The sequence below is a fragment of the Ciconia boyciana genome, chromosome 1 (assembly GCF_034638445.1).
Source record: "Ciconia boyciana chromosome 1, ASM3463844v1, whole genome shotgun sequence".
Lineage (NCBI taxonomy): Eukaryota > Metazoa > Chordata > Aves > Ciconiiformes > Ciconiidae > Ciconia > Ciconia boyciana.
Genome location: NC_132934.1, coordinates 17,911,644 through 17,930,661, shown reverse-complemented (window position 1 = coordinate 17,930,661; position 19,018 = coordinate 17,911,644).

The following is a 19,018-nucleotide window of genomic DNA, read 5'->3' as shown; positions in this document are numbered from 1 at the left end:
TCGCAGGGGTGTCACTCACCCCAAACGTGGGTGCAACATGAGCATGTGTGTGTTTTCAAGTGCTTCCAGCAAGCTTGCCCTGGGCAGAGCCGAGCCTGCAACTTGTCCTTGTCACACTCCTGCTTGGGGTGTGCTCTGCCTGGCACCCATCATTTAACCCCCCCCAAGGGCAACACTTTTGACTTGCACAGAGTGAAGCACCTTGAGATTCTGTGGCTGGAAAAGTGCTTTATGCACGTTCAGATTTTCTGTTTATCTGAATTAACAATTGCTGCCACTAGAAACATCTTTCCTTGGACTGTGAGAAGTTTATAGGTAACAAACATGAATAAGATGTAGCATCTGAAAACCTCAGGAAGAAAGAGACTTTCCTTTTAAAGAATGATTGGTAAATACACTCAAGTGAAACACTTACCTGCTGGACATCAGCATCATAATGCGCTCACTGGAGTGGGATGTGCCGTGCTAGATGCTGTGTGCTGGAGAAACAAGCTAAGGCTTCAGGTATGGCATATAACAGAAATCAGAGCTAAAAAGATTTAGAGTCTCTTTAAAGACAGACTCATAAGATTAACGTAATTGGGGAAAAGCAGTATTTGGAGAAAAAAAACCCCTTATAACTAACGGATCTGAAGTATTTCTTTCCAAATAAATAAATTATGGTACTTCTAATGCTGATTTCCATTTTGATACCCCTTTGCAGAGCAGCACCCACAATGCACTTTCCTAACAGAGCTGACACCTGGGCCTCTGGAAGACCCAAACCAGGTTACAAAAGGTAGAGCATGACCTATGGTCATGCTCCTTCAGGATGTTGGGAGATAACTAATTTTTTTTTTTAGTTATTCAGTTATTGTTTAGTTATTATTGACTGGTTATTCAAAGACCATTAGGTGGACTCAGGTGCCACGTGGCTAAGGCTGTTGGCGGGACCAGATACAAGAACTCAGGAGCATCAAAAGAAACTATGAGAGAACAAGGTTTAAAATAAGTAAAAAGGAGCAGCACCTCATGCAACAAGCAGTCCACCTATTGAGCCCTTTGCCAATGGATGTTGGAGATGTTACGGTTTGGTTCAAGAACAAATTAATGGAAGAGAAATCCATTGAGAGCTGCTAAACACATATAAACTATGTTGAAAGTTATTAGAGGCTGGGAGAATAGGAGGAGGACGTTACTATATGTGTCTGCCCTATTCCTACAGTCTTCCTTGCCTATTCTCTCATGGCCACTGTTGGAAACAAGATTTTGGGTTGGATGCACCAAAGGGCTGATCCAGGTTGTCTGCATAAATTCATGTAATGTCTGCCTTGTACTACCCATGAACTGTGGAGGGTTTCAGGCAGTTTTCTTAGGCCTCTGACGCTTAGAAGAAAGCATAAAAGAAAGCTTTTTATCTTCCTTTCCTACATGGCTCTTACATTTGCCTTGATGGTTATGTGGACTGTGTTAGCCTGGCTTACATGAAAGATGTAAGGGATGTTTTGTTTCTAAAATAGTTAGAGTTAATAAACACAGATGGTGTGAGAAAGAGAGAGGAATGGAGCTTCTGCTTTCTCATATAAAGGAAAGCTGTTCTCAAAAACATTTCTCATTTTCACCCTTGAAGCAGTCGATTTAAAAAAAAAAAAATTATACACCATTTCCTGCCTTTTAATGTCCATAATGCTAATTCCCCCCACTAAAAAAATCTCTTACAGGATTTCTTACAGAAACCATTCAGAAAAAAATTCTTACAGATTTAACTCTCTTCTAGAGACAGAAGAAGATTGTAATAGTAATTGAAATGGGAAGATGGGTTAAGAATGGGGAAGGAATGGCAATGGCTGGGTGTGAGGCACCAGAAGGGACCAAAGGCAGGAGCCTAGAAGTGAATGCTGTAAGAGTGGCAGGTGCTGATGGGACCTCGATGAGGAGCCCACCAAGATGCCAGCACACACCGCGTGCAGCCGCTCGGGACACAGTCAGGAAAAAAAGGGCAGGGAGTGAGTCCTGGTAACTCCCAGAGGTGGAGCAGGATGGACAGTGTAGCTGCTGCCAGCAACTAAAGGGTACAAAAGGCACATCCAGAGACAGCACACAGTCACCAATCTAAGTGGAACCCAGGAAATTTGATGAGGACATGATGGCACCATCCCTCATCCTCGAAGTCATTGTGAAGATGGACACGCACATCCTGGTGTCTGCATGCTGGTCAGACGGCTTGGATACACCCATCTGGTGAGTACGTGGGTACGAAAATATGAACATGAGTGAGTCAAATCAGTACTTCTTTAAAATAAATTCACCTGCGTATAAGGTGATAAAGTCACCCTCCTATAGGGACTTGCATTGAGTTTGCTACGTTGTGGCTTCTCATTGATTATTCGCGTACATCCAGCTTCTGCACACCTCTCCAATTTATTGCCCATTGAACCTCCTCCTGTGCAGGTGTGGGAGAGCTTTCTTTACGCAAAGTACCTCCATATTTGCCAACACTGGAGGAAGTGTCCAGCACAACTTTTTAAATAAACCAGGAGATGCTTCTGACCTAACCTGCCCCACGGGCTAGGACACGTCCTGGTGAATACCAGGCTGCCTCTGAAAAACATAGCTACAGGCAGGAGAGCCATGAGTGCTGTCGATATAGGCACTCAGTCTCCTCTCTCCACCTGAGACTGTCTGGGAAGACCAACAAAAGGAGGGAACATAAGTGCACCACATCCAATTCCACTAAAATGAAGGAATTTTGAGGCTCCTGTTGCCATTTACCATCTTCTTTTTGTAGGCTTTCTGTTTCTTTGGAGTGCTGCAGTATTCAAGGGTTCCCAGGAAGCCTGGTCTTGCGGGCACTGATGGAAACAGGCTATTGAACAGCTCCATCTCAATAAAACCTGCCCTTGCAGGAAGCTTTCTGAGGCATGGCTCAGTTCTAGCAAAGTGGGAAGCCTGTGACGGCAGGGGCTGCTGGTAAACGGTTGCTTTCATTGAGAGGTTACTTTGTTGGGATGAGCTTTCATCCCACAGCTACTTCCTCCTGTCATCAAGGTAATAAAGTCACATCTGAGTGCTGACTTTGGAGATGCAGCATCCTCCCCTCTCTTCTCACAAACTCCCTGCAATGCCACGTCTGTATGGGCACATCCACATGAACTCACGTTAAGCCCATACTGCTCCCACACTGACTTGCACTCTGGCCCAAACTGCAGCTTTAAGTGGAAGACTCAGTGGGAGAGCAGTATAAGAAAACACAGATTTATCCCTCTACCCCTTTTGCAGCTGGCGTTATGGTGAGAGGACCCAGACAGCGCCCGCCGCAGCTGATCTTGGCTAACAAAAGCTGTCTCCGTGGGGTCCACCAGCAGCCCCTGGCCACTTAGCAGGAGAGAGCCAGAGCTCTTTTTAGCCGGGATGATTCAGCACAAAGAAGCCTTTATAGCTCAGCAGCAGGCATCTTGCGCCTCTTCTCATCACGCCTCTTCTCAGATTTTAAATACAAGGGGACAAAAGTTCTTGCAAACCCCTGATTCTGCCAATTCCTTCAGCATATGCCTGTAATGCTGTTTCTAGCATTTGAGTATCTTTAAATGGAAAAGATAGAGCTCTTAGGAATCACGGGACACCACACACACACCATCTCTCTCTCAGAGCCAGCATCTTCTCTGGCATAAGCTAAGCACCACTTGTGATATTCTGCGTTTGTAGGGCAGGACACTGAATAACACTGAACAGCAGCAGACGAAAGTTTGATGCAAGCAGCTGCGCGTCATGAAGAATGAACAGGAGGTCCTCCACGCCAAAGGGTATCACAGCAACCAAGAGCTCAGCCATATTTTAAAGGGATTAGAAGTGCATAGACGGCAAAGAGAATTTTAATAACAAAAGACTAAATAGATGCAAGTTTGCAAGCAACAGGAGCTCTCCGCTCTATTGCAAAGTTACGCTAGATACAAAGGAACAGCAGGAACAAGTCTTACCCCACCCTGCCAGCTGCAGTGGGGCTTGCAGCATCCGCAGAAACAGCCCATACTGTCAGCCCTGGCAAGGAGCCTCCACTCGGTAGAGGCAGAACAGAAATTCGTGCTGTAACTTCCCTGTTTATGTGAATGAATAGTCAGTTCAGAATGTTCAGAAAGCAACGCTCAATTTTTGGAAGTTTCCCCCCTTTTTTTTGTTTGTAATTTACCATTTGGATCACATTTTTCATGTTTTCTTCAGAATCTCAGGGCTTAGCCTGGCTGTGGATAACCTTAACACCCAGGTACACACCTGCCGAGGCCTGAGTGTGCAACAGCTCTGGAAGTGACCTGGAGAAATGTGAAGTCAATCTAAATACCTGAAGTTTTGCTTCTGGGCACAAAGATGACAAAGCATCAGTGCCTATAAAAGGCTGAACAACTTTGTACTGATACTTAACCCTGATGTTCTTCCAGTTTCTCTCTAGTAAGCTGTCTTAGGAAAAGCAAGAGCATGGAGCCACTGCTTGCTCACTTAATGCTATAGCTCAGCAAAAAAAAAGCGCCCCGATTTCTTTCCTCCCTCTGTTTGGATAAGTGGGAAAGGGGGCTTGAAACAGGACCCCTAGCTCTTGGGAGGAGCACAGGAATTGCTGGCTGTAGCCACCTGCTTCCCAGCTCACAAACCCTAGCCCTGCAATTGCTCCTATTCCTAACCTGGGGCATGCCTTTCTACCCCTCCTGCTGAGGCCGGACCACTATTTGGAAAAAAGAAATCAGGGAAAATACATGAAGCAAGAAACAACTGTTTCTGAAGTAAAGATAACAGATGAGTACCCTAGAAACTGTTTGGTTTTATGCCTTAAATGATTAATGAGAAAAGTGCATGTGACTTGGAGCAGGAAACCATTCCCCAGCGAGTGCCACCTCCTCCAGGCTCGGCATCAGGTGCACTTTCACTTTCTAATATTTTTGGACAAGGGGACAATTTAGGAGGGGGCCAAGGGTGAGGAATCCTTGGAAATTAGGCACAACAGTATTATTACTTAAATCTCCCACACGTCTCTTTAACACAGCTAAGTGCCTGCACACGGGTGGAAATCCAACCTCCACTTCTCATTCTAGCTGCAAAAGAGAAGTCTTCTTCTTAGCTGGGTCTGAAGATCCAAGCACTAGTAATAGTAGCATCTGTTGCTGTTGTTGTTGTTATCAATCTTCAAAAAAGGTCTTTTGCCTGTCCCTGAAGGCAGTTTAACAGTGAAACCCTTGGTATTATTTCAGCACCGAAAATAGTGTCTTCTCCATATCTTGGTTATGTCACATTCCTGCACTTGTCAGATGGTGACCCAGAGGTAGAAGCCATATCAGACAGTCTTCTCAGTCCCCTAGAGTCAGACAGGTATAAGGTTTGGCTGGGTATGTTTAAAGATTTATCGGGAGATGTGGTTGAGCTGACATCTCTGATCACTTGTGGGATTTCATGTCAGGTTGTGTTTCGCTGTGCAGGGCTGCTGTTCTGTATTGGCATCTCCCTGGCTCTGTCACTGAGCACGCACAATCGAGATTTAAGATGTGGATGTGCATAGTCTAAACCATACCACGTGTTACATCCCATGAGTCTTGCTAGAGGCCCCGTCACTGCGCTCAGTAAGCTCCAGTATGAGATCCTACTTAGATTCTCAGGTTATAATTAAGTGAGATTTCACTAAGAATTGACCTTATTTTTAGCAAAGTGGAAAAAGTCCTTTTTCATCTTCTGAGACTCAGTTCTCTCCTTCGAGTCAGCCAGCTAAGACATGTCCACCAGGGTGCTGAGCCACACAACCTAAGACGGTGGGACCTTGTCCTTACAGAAATGGGTGTGATATCATCTGGGTTTTGAACCCTGAGCTGAAACAGTGCCCACGCCGTACTGACAAGCTGAGTCACTGAGACAGCCACAGGGAGAGAGGCCTTGGGCACAGCAAATACACTCACCTGCAATCCAGTCCAAAGCCCTGAACCTGAAGGACAACACACACAGAGCTCCTTCCAGCAGCTCCTGTATGAGCTGGCTTAAACCTGCTGCTGACAGTTATTTTCATTCTTACAGATAAAGATAAGCTGTGGACATGGCAGAGCAGTATTTGCTATAAATCAGTTCATTGAAACTCAGCCAACTTGTGTCAGGGCTGAAATAAAACTGAAAAGAATAAGTCATCCATCCCAATTATTTTATTTTTATTTCAGCAGTGCTAAAATAATTCAAATGAGAGCAGGTCTCGACAGCAAAGAAAACAGCTTCTGTGCCAGAGAGCCTGCTCACAGGCACAGGGACAGGCTGGGAGGATGGCAAGGGCACGGCGAGGAGGAGCGTGCCAAGGGACCCTGCCAGGCACCAGGGGAGCAGAAGGTGAGTGCCTGTCCCTGGCTCCGCTGCCCTGCCCTGCCCCTTACCGACACTTTGCAATCTGCTCAGTCTTCAGCAGGTCCCAGAGGTGTCCCGTTGATGAGGTACAGCCTACACGTGCACCGGGCTCGTGGTGAGAGGCTGTGACACCACCATGCGCAGCCATTTGTAGGTGACTTTGGATAGTGGAGATTTATGCCTGGTGCTTTGGTCTGCTCGGCATAGAAAATGGCTGTTTTCTAGGCAAAACTAGCCCTATAGGGTGTTGTCCATGACCTCTACTCCCATATTTCATGGTGTACAATAGCAGCAGGCTGTAGGCAGGACCCAGCAGGCAGGGGTTTCAGTTCACCACTAAAGCCAGAGGGAGCGTGGGGTTAAACCTGGCCACCCCCAGACTTTACAGGTGCTCCTCTCTGATTTAGCACTGATGATCCCAGCACGTTGAGGAAGTTTTCAGAGAAGATCCTGGTGACTGCCTGCACTTCATTTTCTGCAGGTCTCTAATTGTTTCCAGAGACATGCATGGCACCCCTTGTTGCACTCTGTTTCATCAACATAAAACCACAGTGCCAATATCTGCTTATATCCTACCTTGTCCGCCACAGCTTTCCAGCTTCTCCAGCCAAGTGCTGGCCTCATCAGGTCTCTGTCAGGCTCAAAATCCTTTCTGCAAAGTTTCCTCAAGCCTCCCCCTCTTTCTTCTGCTCCTCACTGCAGGTGGCTTTGGCCAGCTCTTCCCTAACAGGCAAGGAGGTACCATTTCCCTCTCTCTCTGAGCCCTTTTCTCCAGAAGTAGATTAAACTTGAAGAAATGAGATTTTTATCTGTCTCAAAGCCCCTCACCACAAAGCACAGGTGAAAAGGCCTCAAAGGATTGCTCATCATGCCGCCGCGATGGAGGAGGCTGAGCACTTACGGTGCAGTTGAAAGGGGAGTTGCAGTCCCCACACACACCGCAGCTGCAAAAACCCAGCACTGATGAAGTAACATCACTTTGCTTTACTCCGCTCTGCCTGGATGACTAGCGCAGGTGCTGGTATCTCTCGTCACTGGAGTGAAGAGCAATTTCCATGCTGCGAGCCAGCTGACCTGCGCTAGGATGAAGTGACCTACACCCCAGGAGTGCACATTTCTCTCATTTTACAATGGAGGGAGTCTGACAACCTTCCCTGAAGACCAATATCTAAAATTAGGCAAGTTTGTAGTAGGTAGGATGTGGCAGAGGGGGAACACAGACCCAGAAAGGGCCCATCCAGCAGCGCCTGGTGGCTGTGCATCCCCCAGGATGTCACATCCCTGACCCCTCCCACCAGCTATTAACTGTTCACCATGGCAAGCTGCTGTGCTGAGAGATGCTGAACCACGTCTGGTCCAGCTCAGCATGCTAGAGGCTGGCACAGACATGTCATCTCCACACACCTGATGCTCACCAGAACCAGGGACGTACCTCAGCCAAAAGCACTTCCAGAGTCATCTTTGTGTATTTTAAGACAGAAACTCTGCCTGAGCCACCTCTCAGCAGGATTTGTCTGAAAGCAGCACATCAGGGACTCAGGTCATGCCCTCTTGGGCGGTGGAGAACCCCTTGAGAAGATTATGCCCGTGGCTCTGCTCTTAGTCACCAACTCAACCGGCAGAGCTGCCTTGCCTTCCCCGCAGGAAGCCTTTCCACTGAAAGGAAAAACTCAGCACTTGTTTCTGAATCCCACAGAGAGCAAGACAAATCCACCTGTGGGAAAAAAAAGAAGAAATAGAGTGTGCAAGTTTTGCAGGCAGCTTTCGCAGATGCCTGGCATCAGTCGTGCACCTCTGTCCTGCCTGCAGCCGCTGCCAGAAGTTTTCTGCCCTTCCCAAATCTGTCCTGGAAGAGGTTGTCTCTCTGCTGTTCGGAGATCATGGGCACAGGCAGGAACTTGAGAACAGCCTTGGACTTCAGGAGCTTCAGCTTTACCTGCCTGTGGTGTAGGGTTGACACCAAAAGGAAATACCTAAGCCACCTGGCTGTGCTTCTCTTGCACTGAGCCATGGCATGAGCGGCATGAAGCTGGGCAAATTCAGCCAACAGCTTCTCAGGGACTCAGTTCATGCATAGTGCCAGTGGTCACAGAGTGGCCCACACACACCCTTTCATCTTCTGGTTAGAAATAAAACAGGAAAATTATCCTTCCTCTCACCCTGCCTCCCATAAGAGAAGGGATAAGGAAAGCACAGATCCCTGAAGCTTATGGAAGGTGGTTAAATATCATCACAGACTGACCAAACATTGTATTCAGCCATCCCCACTCTCCCTCCAGTGTTTCTTCTGCCTAACAGCACTGGTCAAACCCATGGTGCTAATGTGGGCGTACTCCCATGGGCATATTCTGCAGCAGAGTTTTGATTCTGTTGCGAGGTGGGTGTTAGCTTCACCCAGCGTCATCATTTTGAAGGTGGGAGCGCAGGTTCTCTCCTCTACTGATGTCTTGGAGATGCCCTGAGGCAGACAAATCTGTGCACTTGGACAGAGGCAGCAGCAGGATTAGGGTCAGTTATTTGAAGCCTGCGTCGCTTCTCCTGATGCTGAAGGGCTTACTCACTCCCATTGCACCAGTGAGGCAGGGGCAGAAGATGGCTTTGTTTGAGTTCGGCTTCCCTTAGCTAGGAGAGCACAGTGCTTTCCTCAGGCAGCAGAGCAGGCTGTGTTCCTTCTTCTGCATTTAGATCGTGAAAATTTGGGTTCCTCTGATTCTTCTTGCCAGTCGTATCCCATACTTTGCAATTTATTTCATAAGGTACTTGTGGGAACAGAATCTGACATGCCGCATCTCTCCCTAAAATTAACATGGTCCTACTGCAGTGGGAGTTTGGGGGATTAGTAGCACTTAATTACACAGTTCTTTGAGTAGTATGAATCTTCCTCGTATGCAGGTTGGAAGAGTCACAAGCTAATGACAAATATTTGTTCTCTTTAATTATGTGTAGCAAGGGAGGACAGCCCATTTCCCTCCAGCTTTCCTCCTCCATCACTCTGACAGCTTCAACACCACCTGCTCTTAGAGCAAAATGGGCACAGAAATAAAATCCACATTGATTTTTGGACTGGGAATCACAGGCTTGTGATGAGAGAGCATGTACTTTATTTATAAGTACCAGTAAGGAACTTGGGCACACCTAAGACATCACTGACCTTCCTGATCATGGAATCATAGAATCATTTAGGTTGGAAAAGACCTTTAAGATTATCGAGTCCAACTATAAACCTAACACTACCAAGACCACCACAAAACCACATCCCTAAGCACCACATCTACACATCTTTTAAATGCCTCCAGGGATGGTGACAACCACTTCCCTGGGCAGCCTGTTCCAGTGCTTGACAACCCTTTCAGTGAAGAAATTTTTCCTAATACCCAATCTAAACCTCGCCTGGCACAACTTGAGGCCATTTCCTCTTGTCCTATCACTTGTTACTTGGAAAAAGAGGCTGATCCCCACCTCACTACAACCTCCTTTCAGGCAGTTGTAGAGAGCGATAAGGTCTCCCCTCAGCCTCCTTTTCTCCAGGCTGAACAACCCCAGTTCCCTCAGCCGCTCCTCATAAGACTTGTGCTCTAGGCCCTTCATCAGCTTCGTTGCCCTTCTCTGGACACGCTCCAGGACCTCAATGTCTCTCTTGTAGTGAGGGGCCCAAAACTGAACACAGGATTCAAGGTGCAGCCTCACCAGTGCCGAGTACAGGGGCACGATCACTTCCCTAGTCCTGCTGGCCATGCTATTTCTGATACAAGCCAGGATGCCATTGGCTTTCTTGGCCACCTGGGCACACTGCTGGCTCATGTTCAGCTGGCTGTCGACCAACACCCCCAGGTCTTTTTCCACCGGGCAGCTTTCCAGCCACTCTTCCCCCAGCCTGTAGTGTTGCATGGGGTTGCTGTGGCCCAAGTGCAGGACCTTGCACTTAGCCTTGTTGAACCCCATACAATTGACCTCAGCCCATCGATCCAGCCTGTCCAGGTCCCTCTGCAGAGCCTCCCTACCCGCAAGTAGATCAACACTCCTGCACAACTTGGTGTCATCTGCAAACTTACTGAGGGCGCACTCAAGCCCCTCATCCAGATCATTGATAAAGGTATTAAACAGAACTGGCCCCAACACAGAGCCCTGGGGAACACTGCTTGTGACCAGCCATCAACTGGATTTAACTCCATTCACCAGAACTCTCTGGGCTTGGCCATCCAGCCAGTTTTTTACCCAGCGAAGTACGTTTTCTTGTCTTGTTTTAGAAGGTCCACCCCTAACAAATGGTTCAGGTGAAGCTGGGAACTAATGTGTTATTTCTGATCACTGAAGGATTTCTAGATGTTGTGGAGCTCAGAAGCATCACTGCAGTTCTTCTGAAGTCTTACAGCAGGGCTGTAGCTGCTGCCAGTTGTGAAACACCCCACGAAGTGAAGGCAAAGCCATGCTTGACAGCTGCAGAATAATTACCTGGTCCATCTATCCGGCCTATTTAGGCATCTATGGGAAGAATTTTGATGTAGTTACACATGAAAAAAGCTTACCAGCAGTGAGCAGATGGACGTCAGCCCCTTTTTTGAAGCTGGATGGTTTGTTGTGACCCACGTGCCCTCTGGGGGCATGGGAGAAAGCTCATCTGAGCAGATCAAGGGCACTTCCCCATCATTGAAGTGTTCAAGGTCAGGTTGGACAGGGCTTTGAGCAACCTGATCTAGTGATAGATGTTCCTGTCTGTGGCACGGGGTGTTGAACTAGATAATCTTTGGAGGTCCCTTCCAACCCAAACCATTCTGTGATTCTAAGGGAGTGAAGGCAGCTGTCACCTGCATCTCCATGCCGCTGACCCAGCGGCTGCCAGCACAGGACCCTCACTCCTTGCTGTCACACTCAGCAGCTTAAAAATAGGGTTTTTACATGAAGCTGCATAGCTGGGACTTACCCAGCCTGGCCCCAGGCCCATGCTGGGCCTCCCCCCACAAGGGATACCACAGCTGGCACTTTGTGTCACAGCTCCCATTTTGGGATGTGTCTGCTTCAGACAGCAAGTCCTCAGGCTGATCAGGTCTTTTCCTGAGGCTCAGTTAATCCTGTCAGTCCAGAAAAACTGACAAAAAAAGTCTTTCCAGTCTTTCCTCCGGGCTGCCTTTCCTGTACACCGCTGTTATTCTTCTACCGCCCTTCCTCCAGGCCTCCCTCCCTCACAAGCCTCATTGCTGAAATTCCCTGGGGAGCCAGGACCAACCTCGCAGGCTCCCACTGCTTCACCTCGCTCCTTGCCTGTCAAGGACCTTGAGAGCTCTCCCCTGCCTCCCAGGCTCTCCCAAAAATGGCTCCTACTCCCCAGCAGCTCTTCTCCTCCTTGTCCTCCTCCTCATCATCATATGTTCACCCCTCTCCTTCATCTGGGAAGACAGATTAAGCCTCTCTCTGCTTTGATCAAAGCCTAAAATGCTGGATCATCCTGCTACTGAATTCACCTTTCAGACTAATCAGATTTCAGCTGTTAGTGGTAAATCACATCATCTCATCTCTGACTCTTATCAGCCAAAGGGTCTCATAATGGTCTCCTTGGAAAAAAAGAGCTTCCTGCTGATGTCAGGAGAAGCAAGCTCTGATGTTCCCTCTTCCATTTTGAGAAGGAAGGGGCTTCCTCTGAAATGTAATGAAACTTGTACAGAAGATAGCTCAAAAATTGATACAATCGCATCACTCCAGGACCTGGGGCCCCAGGTCTTGATCTTCACCGAAGTCTTGGCCTGCACTACGTCTGAAGCAGCATCCTTATCCTGGGGATATTATTAGATGCTGGATATTATTTTTGCACTACTAAATATTGAACAAAAGCTAAAATTAAAGCAGCATGCTCTCCAGAGCCGGGCGGGACAGACCAAGGTGCTGCCAGCTCTACCTCTCACGCTGGCTGACACTCGACCCCTTCCCCGCGGTCCTCCTGCTCTGCCTGGCATCGCTGGCTCGCTGCTGGCTCATGGGGCCCTTCTCTGGTTTGTTCTTGTTAAGTAATCAGACAAAAAAGAAATTTCCGCTCTTCTTGTGTAGCTCTCCGATGATGAAAAACAGGTTCAACACATTAAATTAATGTTGTAAACATGTTGCAGTGAGGAGACTGGAAGGGCTGACCCGGCAGGCTGGTCTCACCCTGCAAGACACGGTCGGGTTTCAGAGTGATTACCAGCAAATGGAATAAAATGCATTTAAATGCCCAGTCCTGGGGCTTCAGACCAAAACACCACACTGCACTGCGGAGAGGTGGCCAGACCTCAGTAAGTGCCAGACCCCAGGCTTTCAGGGATCTATGGTGGCAGGAGGATGGCATGAAAAGAAACTCAGAGGCTGCTTTTCGATAGGAGTGTCAGCCTGCTGAGTGCCACCAGCGTGCTGCCAAGCCGTGCATCTCCCAGTGCTGCCCGCCGTGCTTGGATGGCAGAGAGGGTGTCGTGTGGCCACGCTGGGACCTCCCGCAGCAGCACCTGGCTGCTGTAGCCACATCTCCATGACCCATGTCCCCATCCCTGGGGTGTCCTACAGCACCCTCCAGGCGTGGGACTGGGCTCAGCATTTACACCCTCTGCTCAGTGGGGCTAAGAGATGACATTTTCATGCAAAAGCTTGCCAGCTGATGATTTTTCCTTCTGGACTGATTCTGGGAAAAGGGAAGGAGTGACCCAAAGAGTGTCTAGGCTTTGAATTTTGGGTTGCTGAGAGAAGTTTCCTAGCACCTGTAGGCAAAATCCATCCTGATGTAGTTGAATGTCTTTTGAGCTTTTTACATGGTAAAACCAGCAAATACGTCAGGTGAGATGAAATCTTTACAACAAAGCACTGTCAGCAGGGAGAAATCCAACACCTCCCATACCATCAGCAGCATCCTCCCCTCCCGAGCCCTGGCAGCGCTGCAAGGGGAGGCAGGGAAATTTGCCTCCTCAGTGCCAGGGCACATTGGGAGGTGCATACCACCGCTCCCCCTTGCCAGCACCCTCTGCCCAGGACCCCTGAGACTATCCAAAATGTGTAATCTTATATTACTTATTTATAATAAAATTCCAGTCACTTGTATTCAGTTGTATTCATATAAAATTAATCATCAGAGGCATTATTTTGCATGTATCAGATTCTGCTCCTCTGATAGATTTTAGGAAACCAGCAAGTGTATCACTTCACTCTTCTTCATACAGTACTTCTAAGCTCAAAATCCTATGACATCTGAAAAAATCTTAAAATATCTATCAGTTTCACCAAATTGAAATATTGGTGTACTTCAACTGCAGTTTTAATAGACTTTCAAGGTTTTCAAACACTTCTACTCAAAAGTACATTCAAAGGTTTGGGGGGTTTTTTGGGGAGTTGGTTGGGTTTTTTTTGACTGGTGAATGAGCAGTTCTGTATGCTGTAACTATGGGGGAGAGCTGAACATCTACAACCCTGCTCCTCCACGACAGACATGGATTATGAGTAGTCTCATTCCAGCTTATACCTGCATAGTCTGTGGTGTAATGGGGTCCTGATCCACATGAAGGGCTTCACTGAGCTGCTGCAATGCAAATAATAATAGGTACAGCTGATATATAAGGTCAAGAAAAGATTTATGTGTTTGAAAGATCAGGATTGATGCTGCTTCTGTACAGAGAATAAATGATACATGTAAATTTTGTCCTCGGTAGCCTAATAACTTACATTTGTTTATGTTTCTCCTCCTTGTAAGTAACCCCTGAAAACTCATGAAAAGACCACAAATATAATATAGATACTGTTGTGCATATTTAATGTTTAATACCTTTGAGTTTTGGTGCTAAGATTTGGCCCTTTTTTTTAATGACTCTTTTCATAAGGCCAGACTTGAGAAGTCTGTGATTTAGAAAACTCTTAACAGGAAAATTATTAAGTTTTCCTACAGAAAAGAAAAAACCTCCTTCTAAAGAGCTTCATTGGATGCTCTTTGAGAGAGCTAACACTTACTCCACTGTTTTTATCATTGTCTTAAAAGGTAGAGCAACTCTACCATGATTAATTTTTCATGCAGTGGGTAGGAAGGGATAATTAGAGTGTGCTTCATACCCATTGTCTGCAACTGCTTTCTAATTAACTAATTGACTCCAGAGCTAATGAGATTCAAAATTAACTTTTATGTTTCAGTTTGGCCAGACCTATTTTAAGAACCATGAAGACAGATTGGCCAGAAGCTTTCATTTGATGTCAATCAATCCGGTATTTTGGAAATAGTTATATTATCACCTGGGCAGCTATTTTGCAATGGTTTTTGCTTCTACCTGGTGGCTGGAAGATGAATTGCATGATTCTCAGTTTTTCTTTGGTGGGAGGCAGGCAGTCTTTTTGGATAAGAATATATATAGAAACATGAAAAACATGCTAAGCTATCACTTAGATCACTTAGTATCACTAAGTAAGTACTCTTTTTTTTTCCCCATTCCACAGTCGGGTCAAGAAACTATTGGAAGGGATTGGTGGTGCGGATATGTGAATAAATATGATATATTCATCACAGCGTCAGCAGTCATGACTCACGTATCTGTAAGATTTCTTTGAAAGCATCGACAAGCATCAACAGACAAGCAAAATCCAACAGATACAGTCAACTCCATTTTCAAAAGGCGTTGGGGAAATCCTTCAACAGCAGCTCGTGAAGTAGCTGCTGTGGATTAAGAGAGAGTGTCTTCATGTGAGCAAGCAACTGGCAAAACCAGGAACACACCAGCAATATTCACAGGGAAGGGGAGTCCCAGCTGGAGTCCTCCACTGACATGTGCTGCGGCTGCTTGGAGCAACCAATTTCTAAAAAATCTGCAAAAGAACATGAATAATAGACCTTCAGGGATAATGGGTAAAATCGCTCAACTGTCCAAAGCTGTCCAAAGTAATAAGGATGAAAGTTACTTCAGCAGTTGCAAAAGGGTTTTGGAATACCCAGAAACTGGACGGTAAAATGGCAGGTGAAATTTGCAGATAAAAGGTAGATAAGTTTAAGTCAAACCCATTAGCAAGCCCAATTCTAACTTCCAATATGCAGAGATACAACCTGAACTAGCTATTGCAAATCAAAACATGATGCACAGTTCTGGGCCCCCATCTCAAGGCAAATATAATGGAAAAAAACAGTTACAGAAAAAAATTACAGCCATTAACCCTGAAAATAAATAATTGAGGGGTTAAATAATCATAAATAATATGATGGCTGCCCATGAAGCCCTGGGTGGTGTGAAGAATGGGCGCAGAGGGCACTGTCTGAGGGTGTCTGAGACCCCGAGCAGGTGGCAGATGCTACAGGGAGGGAAGGGAAGAGTTTCTCATACAATGCGTGCTGAAGCTTCACAACAGTTTGCAAGAGGATGCTAAAGTTTACACGGTTCAGAAAGCAATCAGCGAAATTTGTGGAAGAAAAAAATCCATTTGGCACTATTAAAAACGAAGGCGCCATTTCTGGTCAGGAAGTCTTTGGACCACAAATGGTTGCAGTCTGCAAGCACTTTCGGGAAGCACCAGTACCTGCTTGTCCTCTCCTTACGCTCTGCCTGCAGGACCTGTTACTGGCAACCGCCAGAGACAGGGTAACAAGCCAGGAAGCCCTTTGGTCTGCTTATTCTTAATTTTTATGTATCACTCACATCCAGTACCTTCCACATTTGAGGAAAAACCCCAAAGGCTACTAAGCATTTGCTGGAGCACATCTCAGCTCCCACTAGATTACATTTCAAACCTCAGCAGGAGCTGTTTATCTACAGGGTCCATGATAGGAATGGAGAAAGATAGCCAGAAAAGCCTCGACTACCTGTGAAAGGGGGCTAAAACCTTTTCCACAATTAAGTCCATAGTGTACAACAAGTGCTACACTGAGAAACTGCAACGTATTCCCATAACACATGTACTTAAGGACGTTGTATAGCATGCATACGTCACCTTAATTCTGGCATTCTCTTGAGAGCTTGACTTTGCAAAGGCAGTAATGTTCATTTAATTTGGTCTGTGTGTGTGTTTTTGTGTGAATAATTAATAGGAATCATTTATAAAATCAGTAACACTTTACATTTGTATTCACTTTGAGATTACTTTCCTTTATCAGTGTGGCTCAAGCTGCCAGCTCTGTTCCTGTAAGTGCAGGCAAAGCCCGTGCCGGATGCGGACACTGACCCGTTGGAGGGTCCTGTCTGTCTGCATCCTTCGGTCAGACTGTGTCTCAGGGCAGTCAGTGCTCCCACAGCGCTGAAACCCTGAACGTGGTCCACGGTGAGCACTGGTGCTCAGCGGGCTCAGCCTGAGAGATGCTGAGCACCCGCTGCCAAGGCCACCCCACCTGTGGGCATGGTTCTCACTGCATGGCCAGCCTCTGGTAGCACCAAGAGCAAGAAGACAGGTCTGTATGGCTTTCAGGTACACCGATGGGTGCCAGATAAACTCTTGCAATGACAGTGCTAATAACAGTAATACAGCCCAAGCAAGGAGGCTGGGCTCAGACCTGCCAGCAGACAACGTCGGCTATGAATATCACATCCCAGCATAGCTCACTTTGCAAAACTGTCAATGGATAATTCAGCAATCTAAATGAACACCGACAGTGAGGCCTGCCAGGGAGGTCCACCCAGCACTGTGTGTTTGACGTGTCAGCTGCTTCTGATGAAGCACTGCAGCGCTGCAAGCTTGTGCCCTGAGGCAGTTCCAGTTGCCGGATTCAGACTCCAAGGGAGAGGAAAAAGCCACAGAAAAATGCTTGATTAGGAGCCACGTCTCTTGGATCACCCCACCATCACCTCTGCACATCCACAGGTAACCTCTGTGTCCCTACCCAGGTGATGAAGCGCAGGGACGGGCAGATACTGGGCAGCTCTTCTGGCACTTCCACTGGCTTGGTATTGCAGGAGGACGGGCTGGCTTGGCACAGGCTGACTACAAACCACTGACAACCATCCTGAGAAGTTCAGTACCAGCCAGGAAGCCTGCCAAGCTGTGAGATTATTGCCATTTTCCAGTCTGCAGCCACTCTCTACTGCACCATTATACCTCAGTAAGTCCTAAGAGAGACTGGTTTCAGACGGGGCCAGAAGAGAGGGAACACTAACTGGTGATCCCTCCTGGCAGTCTCATCCCTCTCTTCTGTTCCACCTCAGTAATTCACCTTGCTCCACCTTTCTTGTCCTGTTTTATCCTGCCCTTTCTCTGCTGTTCACTGTCCTGTTTTGAATCACAGAATCACAGAACGGCTGAGGTTGGCAGGGACCTCTGGAGGCCATCTGGTCCAACCCGCTGCTCAAGCAGGGCCACCTAGAGCTGGTTGCCCAGGCCCATGCCCAGACAGCTTTTGAATATCTCCAAGGATGGAGACTCCACAGCCTCCCTGGGCAACCTGTGCCAGTGCTTGGTGACCCCTCACAGTGCAAAAGTGTCTTCTGATGTTCAGAGGGAACCTCCTGTGTTTCAGTTTGTGCCCATTGCCTCTGGTCCTGTCACTGGGCACCACTGGAAAGAGCCTGGCTCCAGATTCTTTGCAGCCTCCCTTCAGGTATTTATGTACATTGACGAGATCCTCCTGAGCCTTCTCTTCTTGGGGCTGCACAGTCCCAGCTCCCTCAGCCTTCCCTCACAGGAGAGACGCTCCAGTCCCTTCATCATCTCCGTGGCCCTTCGCTGGAGTCTCTCCAGTATGTCCATGTCTATCTTGTACCAGGGAGCCCAGAACTGGACCCAGCACTCCAGCTGTGGCCTCCCCAGTGCTGAGCAGAGGGGAAGGATCACCTCCCTCCACATGCTGACAATACTTTGCCAAATGCAGCCCAGGATACCATTAGCTTGCTTTGCGGTAAGGGCACATCACTAGCTCAGTAGTCCTGGCCCTGACCAAGGCCCTGTGCACAGTAGGCCAAATTCCGCTTTTGGCTATTCCCATGATTTAAGAGGATTTTTCTGGATCAGAATGAATTTGGCTCCATTAGCTAGGTCAGTATAACAGGGCAGGTAGAGAAGCAGAGATTTTGCTCTGAGCTCATTCATGGCAGACACATTCAGTACTGCTGTTTGGCTGAAAAGATTTCCACAACCTCATCAAAACCAAACTGTTGCTCACCAGAAGTAGCAAGGAAAATGAGGCAAAGAAACACTCCGCAAAGTAATGAACAGAAAACGTGATAAACAGCACATCCCCCCACTGCACGGGACCAGGAGCAAAATGCTGCAGAGCTCACCTGAGAAGAGAGGTTTCATTGAATGTACTCTAATAGCCACCAAGTTCCCCCCTAATGGATTAGCAAGGCTGACCCCTTCTATATTTTAGAAAAATGCTGCCTTAGGGGTGAACAAACCATCTGATCAAAAGTTACAGCATATGAGAAAGCAAGGCCTTTCCAAGAGAGCCACATGGCCATACAACGGATGGAGGTCATGGATTAGGACAGGGAGCAATCTTGGGTTTATTAGAATAAGACACAGGTACAGGCCAATATGCCTTCAGCAGCCCTATTATTCCCAGATGCTCTGGCATCTGCAGGGTATATGCAACATGCAGATGGGTGAGAAAGCAAAGGGAGAATAGGAGAATTCCCTCTTCCAACAAAAAGACGGAAGGCTTCCCTTCATCCCCTTTCCCAAGAAGCAACCCATTAGCGCCCAGTGATATCCACCCATGAGAAGTCCAGCATCCCAGCACTATGCCCCGTGACTAACCCAGGACTCT